The sequence below is a fragment of the Pan troglodytes genome, chromosome 19 (genome assembly GCF_028858775.2).
Source record: "Pan troglodytes isolate AG18354 chromosome 19, NHGRI_mPanTro3-v2.0_pri, whole genome shotgun sequence".
Lineage (NCBI taxonomy): Eukaryota > Metazoa > Chordata > Mammalia > Primates > Hominidae > Pan > Pan troglodytes.
Window position 1 is genome coordinate 54,256,212 of NC_072417.2, and position 8,322 is coordinate 54,264,533.

An 8,322-nucleotide genomic window follows, 5' to 3' on the forward strand; every position below is an offset into this window, starting at 1 on the left:
GTGCTTACTAAGGACCTATGTGTTAAAAGAGAAATGGCACTATTTGTCAAAATGTCTACACAAACACCTAATTTGAATGTATGCTACACTGCAAATAAAATGTTTATATTTATAAATGTCTTATTTTTTGTCACAGCATAGAATGAATTGGAGAAGGAACAAAGAAATCTGTAACCGGTGTGATCAATCAGTTGTAAACACCAGCCTCCAAATTACCTGTTATTAATTGTTGGTACTGAGCGTTCACAGTGAAATAGAACAATCAGAAAACATGGGCAAATAAAATTATTAAAAATTCATCTCTATGATGTGCCATGTTCTGAATAGGCAGTTTCTGAGTGTCCGGGCCATCTGTACAAGAAAGAGAGTTGTTATTTGGTCAAGGACACGTGCATTTTTCAGTCTAGAAGAATGTCATCATTTTCTTGAGGTAATTGCAATGTTCCTACTCTGTATTAAACAGCAAATACCTCTGATTCCTAAGTCAACAGCATAGTTATTATTTGATTTTTTCCAAGTGAATAAAATGAAAAATGAAATGTTGTGTCACAATCCCAAAACACTGCTGGCATATGGAATAGTTGAGATGATAGAACATGATTTGACAACTCCAGACTGAAAATATCTATCCAAGCAGTTGCACCCCTGAAAAACTATTATATTGTCTGACAAAAGACTCTCTCATGGTAGGAAGGTTTTCTAGATATTTCTAGATATAGAGACAGGGATAAAACTTTATGTGGCCCCAAGAAAAGGAATCAGAATTGAGTATTGTCAATGATTGCTTATGGGCTTGAGAATTAAGAAAAAAAGGACCCCTCCCCACAGGTACCAACAGTTACATAACCATGGGTGCCATGGAACTAATTTGACATACTGAAACAATTTTCTATAATCATTCAGATTTCTGACAAATCAAAATATAACTATCAAATTCATACTTATGTTAGTTACAAGTCAAATCTTATTTTTAAAAAATCCAAATTCTTTGAAGATTTATCTTAACAATGACAAAGCAATTGACTGGGAAGTAGTTTTGTTAACCATTCAATTGACAATTTGACCTAAGAATGTTGTATGTATATATATTTAATTTCTATTAAACAAATGAACATATTTGTTTATACCATATATAGTTTGACTTTTTTTAAGAATTCAACCAAAACCATCAATCCTGAAGTATCAAACTCCAGTGACTTCAGCAATTCTACTTTAGAATTCAGTGATTTGGTAACAAATTTAAGTAAAATATTAATAATTTCAGCCAGACGCAGTGGCTCATGCCTGTAATCCCAGCACTTTGGGAGGCTGAGTTGGGCGGATCATGAGGTCAGGAGATCGAGACCACGGTGAAACCCCGTCTCTACTAAAAATACAAAAAATTAGCTGGGTGTGGTGGCGGGCGCCTGTAGTCCTAGCTACTTTGGAGGCTGAGGCAGGAGAATGGCGTGAACCTAGGAGGCGGAGCTTGCAGTGAGCTGAGATCGCGCCACTGCACTCCAGCCTGGGCAACAGAGCAAGACTATGTCTCAGAAAAAAAAAAAAAAAAATTAATAATTTCATGGTAACCCTCTTCATTTTTTTCAAAATCAGAACAACAACATTTTACCTTTGCTGATTGTTAAGGAATGTTCTCAGTATCATCTAATATTTATGTTCTTGCAAATGCAAGCACTGAACACTGGTATTTTAAATAACATCTTGTTTTTAAAAATCATGTATCTTTCATGCATCTGTAACCATCTGATCAATGATCAGAAAACGGAAAAGTCAGTAAGTATCACTAGGATTCTCTCAGAGAGTCACATTTAATTGGCTGGGCCCGTTTGAATTTCCATCTAGAATCTTCTGAGATTAATGTAGAAGTAATCACGGTGCATAAAAGCAGCTTAAAATACTGGACATAGCTTCAGTATCAGAACACTTTCAAGTATAGTGTGACGTGCACAATTGCTTTATTTTTCTTGAATATTTTCTCTTCCACTTGGTTAAGAATTTAGCAGATTGTGCTTTTCTGGAGAAAAAAAAAACCAATGTTGGAAACCAAGTTTTATTTAACAAAATTAAGTGATTTAAGCACAGAGAGATTTTGAACTTAATTCTACAGTATGTGTTTCACAACAAATTTCCTTGTATTAACGGTACGCCATTTCATACACAGAGCAAGTTCGAGCACCGCAGAACACAGCTAATTTTGCTCATGTATCACAATTACAGAAATACCTGTGCTAAATGAACTTGTCCTATTTTCATGAAAATGAAGTGTTCAATAACCCTCAAAATATTTTATTTCATGCTGATTCAGATTTTCTCTAACCATTTTTTTCTGTGACTTTGCTTCCACAATAACATAGAATGTTTTTAAAAAGGCAAATGTAGTTTGTTTTCATATATATTTTCCAGATATTCTTTCTTAAGAAAGCATGGTAACTTGCAGTTATTACCATGCATACCTTTTTTTTGGCAAAATGATATAATTTGTTTTAAAAAGCCAATCCAAACACTGTCCTATGTGTACATAGGGTGGCCATGCCATTAAATTTGCACATAGACTGTCAGTGACTGAGGATGACCCAAATTGCAACTTCCTGTTTTAATGTTGCAAAGGTTGCCTATGCCTGATGGTGTGTCCCAAAGCTTGCATGGAGGGACCTAACAATGGACCTTTTCACAACTGTGTTTCCAGAATCTTTATTGACTTTACTTCATAGTACAATAAGATGAAAACAAAACACAAACCGCCTGATTTCCAAGAGCTTATTTAAAACCAAAACCACCATGTGAGACTTAGTATAGTACACATTAGATATGGATGACATTTCTGCAGTAAGTCATTGTAAGTCTAGTAAATATCCAGATAACATCTATTTAAGAACAGCACTGATAATTATATACGAGGAGGTCATGTTAAGTATTCCACAACAAATTAGAGATGATGTCCATGAAGTTATCTATGCTACTCTATATAACAGATGGAAAAAGCTTGGGTAATATTCAGTGCGGATACTGACTTATGTTCCTGACTCATAGGCGGTGCTCAGACACATTTAACCCACTGTCTGACAGAATGAATGAACGTGTGCTTTAAGTGAACCCGTTCTGGGCATGAGGTTAATTATTTTCTATATGAGTACATTAAATCATTTTCTTTCCCAAGGGTAAATGAAGCCTTCAATTTGATTGAATAAAATACAAGATGTGCACCACCATGCCCTGCTAATTTGTTTATTGTTGTACAGGCAGGGTTTCACCATGTTGCCCAGGCTGGTATGGGACTCCTGAGTTCAAGCCACCCACCTGCCTTGGCCTCCCAAAGTGCTAGGATTACAGGTGCGACCCACTGCACCTGTCCTAAAAGACAGATTTTGCTGAATTTCTACACTTGATGTTCTGGTACAGACATTTGCTTGGAAATACAGTATAGTTAGTAGAAGCCTTTTCATGGGGAAATAAGATATCAGTAAGTATTCCAGGATTTTAAACTAGAATACAAAAGAAGAAAATATTTAAAATAAACTATAGGGTAATATAAAATGTATTTACATCCTTACATTTAACTGCTTATTTTACAAGCAATAAGTTATCATTCACCAATTAATAATTTATGTCAAGTTCACCTGTATTAATACACATAAACTTCTATGAAGTTCCATAATGCCAAATAAAAAAGCAACATTTAGGTTTAACATGTATTTTATATAGGCATAACGCAACACCAGCATTACAGGATTGCATTTACAAATTCTCTTGACTCTAAGCATGAAGTTATGTTAAAAGACTAAGGCAATTTAACTGTTTTTGCTTTTTTTTATATTAAGGAAACCTAAATTTGTATGAGTGAATTAAATTGAATTACATTTTCTTATAGGCGTATCAGTTTACCCTTTGTTAAAATAACATGCACTGCCCTACAAAATGAATGCCGTAGTCACAATCATGTTTCTGCCACAATCTTAAAGATTTGGGGAAACTACAATCGAAAATCAGAGACTCCATGTTCAATGCCAAAGGTACACACCTCTATTTTTCCCCAATAAGCCTCTTGGAAAAGTCTTTGAATTACACGTTAAAGTGCATTTCAAGGAAATGTGATGTTTTCGTTTATAGCTGGTGAACAGCAGGCAATTTGACAGCACTGTCACTAACAATCAGAGACTGCTCTGGATCTAAGTACTAAAAATGACCCACACTGCAAGCACAAGATATTTGGAAATGGGAATTTATTGAACAAAGTTAGGCCGGGACTCTAAAGCAGCACTTGCTTCTTTTGCTCCAAGACGACGACGTTTAAACATTAGCATCACTATTGTTTCTTTTTTCCTCAACTCTTCTCCCCCACCACCTTCTCCCATCGTCTTTCCCCGCTTCCCTTCTCCCTCCCTCCGCTCCTTCTTCTCCCAGCACTCTTCTCAGCCCGTCTTTCTGCCTTTTTCTTCCCCTCCCCACCTCGTTCCCTGCCTCATGCTCTTCTCTCCCACCAATCTTTTTCCTCTCTCCATCTCTTTCCCCAAGGTCGTCTTCGCCGCTTTTCCCTCCCTTCTTCTTCCCCCCAACCTGTCCTCTTCCCTACTCCCTCCCCATCCTTTTCTTCCCTTCACCCCTTTTCCAGTCTTCTTCCCCACCTTCTGCCCTTTCCCTCCCCTCTCCTTCCCGACCTTTCTCCTTTCCCACCCCTCTCCTTTCCCAACGTCTTCCCACCTTTTTCTCCCCTCTCCCTCTTCGTCTTCTCCCCTCCTTCTTCCCTACTGCGGTCTTCCCGCATCCTCTTCTGCCGTCTCCCTACTGTCTTCTTCCCGCACCTTCTTCTCCCCCGCAGTTTTTTTTCCCCTTCCCCACCGTTTTCTTCCCCTCAGTCTCTCCCATTCCTCGCAGCACGGGTTCCTGTGGCGGCAGCTTTTCCTTCCATCTCCTTCTCTCCACCCGCTGGCTTCCAGTCTCCACCTTCCCGCCTATTCCCCCAGCAGCGTCTTCCCGCCGCTCCCTCTTCTCCCCTCCCCCTCCTCACCGTCTTCTCCCGGCCTATTACCGCCCGCCGTTTTCTTCCTCACCCCGCACCCTTTTCTTCCCACGTCTGCCTTAGTCTTCTTCCCACCCTCTTCTCCTCTCTCAATCGTCTTCTTTTCCCAGCCTCTTATTCTCCATTTTCTTGTCGCCTCCATATCCCCACCTTTTTCTCGCAGCAGCGTCTTCCTGCCGCGCTTTTCTCTCCCCTCACCATCTTCTCTTCCTCTTCCCCACCGTCCTCTCCCCACGCTCTCTTCTCCTCTCACTGTCTTCTCCCCGCGCCTTCCCCACAACCGTTTTCTCCCCCGTTTTCTTCCCCTCACACCGTTTTCTTCCCATGTCCTCCCACCGTCTCGCAGCAGCGTCTGTCAGTCGCAATCTTCTTCCCACTTTCTCTCCCTCTCCCCATCGTCTTTTTTCCCCAGCCTCTTATTCTCCGCCATCTTCTTCCCCTCCCCACCTTCTCGCAGCAGCGACTTCCTGCCGCGTTTTTCTCTCCCCGCACCCTCTTCTCCCCTCTCCCACTCCCCACCGTCTTCGCCCCCGATCGTCTTCTTGCCCACCCGCTTCTCGCGCTCTCCAACTGCCTTTCACCTAGAAGCGCTCCACGCGTGCGCGCGCCTGTGTCCCTGCGCCCAGGCAGCCCCATAAGCTGGGCCCCTGAGCTCCGCCCCAACAGCCAACAGGGGACCCAGGAGAGTCGCTGCCAGTGCCATCACGGCTGCCGCCGCCGCCGCCCCCGCCCCCGCCCGCGCCGCTACCTCAGAACTGAACAGCGTTGGCTGCGGGCGAAAGACAGTGGGGCCCAGAAGACTGCGGGGAGAGGGGGAGGAGGGGACGGAGAGGGTGGGAAAGACCTTGGAAAGTGGGATGGGGAGAAAGAAGGTGGGGAAGAAAGTGTGGTAGAGAAGACAGTGGAGGAAAACGGTGAGGAGAGGGAGAAGGGAGGGTGGAAAAGAAGACGATGAGGACAAGGCCGGGCGCGGTGGCTCACGCCTGTAATCCCAGCACTTTGGGAGGCTGATGCGGGCGGATCACAAGGTCAGGAGTTCGAGACCTGCCTGACCAACATGCTGAAACCCAGTCTCTACTAAAAATACAAAAATTAGCTGGGCGTGATGGCGAGCGCCTGTAATCCCAGCTACTCCAGCGCCTGAGGCAGGAGAATCGCTTGAACCCCGGAGGCGGAGGTTGCAGTGAGCTGAGAACTCACCATTGCACTCCAGCCTGGATGACAGAGTGAGACTCCATCTCAAAAAAGAAGAGAAAACTACAGCGGGGAGAGGGCGAGGGGAAGAAGATAGTGGGGGAAAAAGACCACCGAGAAAGGGAGAAGAGATGGGGAGAGCTCTATTGTTTCACTGAACATTCCTCAGTTAGTTAAAATGTTCTCATAAGTTTGTGTGTTTTCAACTTTTGCTCTTCCAGTTGGTATATTCTTTTCTTCCTCCATCTCCTTTTTATAACTCCAACCAGCTTTCTCTTTTTATTTTCCAATGTTTTTCTTTCTTCTAAGAACATTCTTAACACTGGTAACACTTTACAATGTTGCAAAGCTCTGAATCCTATTTCCTGTCATCTCTTCATGCTTTCCCATTGAGATATCAGGAGATTTTCCTCCTATTACTTTGTTTACACTAGGAACATTTCAGCTTGGCTAGACCTGTTTTCTACCTAATTTTTTTCAACTTCAAGCTTGAGAAACCCAAATATGCTCCTGGTTGTTGTTGTTGTTGTTGTTGTTGTTGTTGTTGTTGTTTGAGACGGAATCTCTCTCTGTTGCCCAGGCTGGAGTTCAGTGGCAAGATCTCAGCTCACTGCAAGCTCCACCTCCCAGGTTCACGCCATTCTCCTGCCTCAGCCCCCCTAGTAGCTGGGACTACAGGCGCCCGCCACCACGCCCGGCTAATTTTTTGTATTTTTTTAGTAGAGACGGGGTTTCGCCATGTTGCCAGGCTGGTCTCGATCTCCTGACCTCGTGATCCGCCCGCCTTGGCCTCCCAAAGTGCTGGGATTACAGGCATGACCAAATGTGCTCCTTTACCAATTGTTTCTGTCTCAGGAATTGGTTTCTTGTTGCACTGTGATACACATGAAGCCATATACCTTTTTCAGCTCATTATCCCCAGAATGTATTTGTACATTATTAACACAGAATAGACACCTAATAAATATTTCTAAATTTTTATTGTTCTTCCTTGCCACAAAACAGCAATCACTTTTTTTTAGCATGATGTACATGCCCTTCTATCATGTTGCCCTGAACTATTTATCAAATCTTATTTCTTCCCACTCCCCCATTTGTTTCCCATGCTGTGGCTGTACAAAACTACTTAGAGCTCTGTCAACTCTCCATGCTATTTTATAATAATCAACACTAATGAAAAGGGGCTTTATAACAGAGGCAGAACTCATTATGTTCTAAAAAATACACGCATGTTTCCCATGTTGAATAGTGTCCCGCAGAAAGTCATGTCCAGCTGGAACCCAGGAATGTTAAACTATTTGGAAACAGGGTCTCTGCAGATAACACTTGGTTAAGACAAGGTCACAATGCATTAGGGTGGGCTGTAAAGCCAATGGCTGTGTCCTTTCAGGAAGGTCGTGGGAACATACAGAGACCTACAGGGAAGACGGCCATGGGACAAGGGAGGCAGAGTCTGGAGTTACGCTGCCTACAGTCACGGAATGCCAAGGACAGCTGGAAACCATCAGAAGCTAAGAAGGAGATTTTACCTGAAAGCCTCTCAAAGAAATCAATCATACTCACACCTCCTTTTTGAATTTCTGGCCTCGTGAATGGTGAAAAAATAAATTTCTGTCATCTTAAGCCCCACGGTTTGTAGTCATTTGTTCTGTCATCTTAAGCCCCACGGTTTGTAGTCATTTGTTCTGTTCCTAGCCTTAGGAAACTAACACAGCATGATAAGGGAAAAGAAGAAAATTCTGCATAAAATGTCATTTTACTTTTTAAAACAACTACTGTTGACAGTAAATGAGTATTCTTCCAAGATTCATATGCAGAACATATATGCAGCCCGGAACATTTTTTGAGACCCATGGCATAAGTGATTATGATAGATAAAATCCAAATATTAACCTGCCAAAAGAGTTATTTTTTCTTTTGCAGTCATTTAAAGGTAATAAGCAGAGGTCATGAGCCCTATAAAAATTAATCTATTCATTTGTTGTCACTTGATACTTATGATCCATTGACATATTTAGGTTTTAATTCTTTGTACAGATTATGGTTTGCCTTGCACTGTAATTTTATTGCACAACAAATTTTTTATTTATCATATATCTAAGTTGTTTCTT

At 41.9% G+C, this 8,322-nt stretch overlaps 1 pseudogene; it reads left to right on the forward strand.

The window, feature by feature from the left end:
- LOC107968994 (BCL-6 corepressor-like protein 1) overlaps window positions 1–7,834 on the forward strand; it is an 11,544-nt pseudogene extending 3,710 nt beyond the window's left edge.
- Window positions 7,835–8,322: the final 488 nt, after the last annotated feature.